Below are 1548 nucleotides of genomic sequence, written 5' to 3' on the forward strand. Positions count from 1 at the left end.
CCACTTGGGATTCCCGCGTTGGTGTCAGGAGACCCTTCTGAGGAGCCCGTCTACTGGAAATGTCCGGGAACTAAGGTGGCCCCAACGCACTTCTGCTCCCTGGCACCCTGCCATCTCTCGCCAGCAGACACACTTTTTAGACTCAATTACGGCCTCGTTGTCATTGCGAACTTGGAACACTGAATTCTCACAGTTAACCGAAAGGTTAAAACACATTCGAGGTCAAGCTCTTAACAGCCAGTCTAATTCAATTAGCGAGGTCTGTTGATGGCTTTGGTGGGGGAGGAAGAGCTGCATCCAATAAAGAGTGTCTTCGGTTTGCCCTTTCTGCTGCCTAAAGCGAGTGCAGAAAAAAAGGCTGCGGACTTCCAGATGGAATTCTGACTTGAAGGGGCCCGGGAAGCATTGGCCAAAGCACGAGTAGGCAGCTGGAGTGCTGAAGCCGGAAGTCAGCTTTCAGCGTGCGTGTTGAACTTCCTCTTGATGGGACTGTGGTGGGCTTTCAAAGCCGGAGCCCAGGTCTTGAGTGGAAGGCTCACGTCCCCCTGGAAGCTGCGTTAAGTGCAGTGCCACACGGGTCCGCCAACACCTCCCCTGCTCTCAGAGCTTAGTCCTCCTATGCAGTCATCCATCGGGTGGAATTTGGTCCTGACTGTGAGAACCGACCAAATGCATGAGACACAGGACAACAATATCTCTTTCACTCTGATTATCTGCTGTCCACGTAGCAGACAGAACTCGGGAATAGAAATGGAAAAAGAGAAGCACATGATTCCTCCCCACGTTTCCTCTTAGGTTACTATTTCATGACAGCAGCAGCAGCAAGTAGGAAATTCTAATGAAGCCCAGACTTGCTAGAGACTTCTTCAGTTGGTTGTAGGTTAAACCTTACAAAGATTTTCCCAAGCATTTTTCCTGCCAGTAACTAGGCTGAAGTTTTAACTTTTTTTTAAGTTAATTTATTTGAGAGAGAGAGAGAGAGAGCAGGAGGGGCAGAGAGCGGGAGAGAGAGAGAATCCCAACCAGACTCCACGCTGTCATTGTAGAGCCCCGTGCTGGGACTCTGGGCTTGATCTCAGGAATGGCGAGGTCATGACCTGAGTGGAAACCAAGAGTCAGACGCTGAACTGACTGAGCCACCCAGGTGCCCTTGAAGTTTTGTTTCAAAGTTGATTTGAGGTTATTCTGAGTACTTGGGTTACCTTTTTGTAACAGAGTGATGCCTCTTAGAGCTTGTATTCCCAATCTTTTAAGTATTCCAAGTTTCTTTTTAGTGGAAACGATCTCTGCCTCTCTTGCTCGAAAGCATGTGGGTTGCGCCCACACGGAGCCTCAAATGCAGAAACACTCGGAATCGTCATGGCGTTTGGGGGCTTGGGGGTGGGTGGAAGTCAAAGCAACACCGTGGGTCAGATTTTTAGTTTAAAGCCGTCCGGTCAAACAACTCTGAAGTGAGGGCGCAAACCACGATCCTGGCCCCCCCTCCAGGTGAGGGTGTGAGCCAAACAGGGCCTGTGTGTCTTGGGAGTGTGCCGTGCTCCCTCTGAC

The sequence above is a fragment of the Panthera uncia genome, chromosome C2 (assembly GCF_023721935.1).
Source record: "Panthera uncia isolate 11264 chromosome C2, Puncia_PCG_1.0, whole genome shotgun sequence".
In the NCBI taxonomy this organism is placed as follows: Eukaryota; Metazoa; Chordata; class Mammalia; order Carnivora; family Felidae; genus Panthera; species Panthera uncia.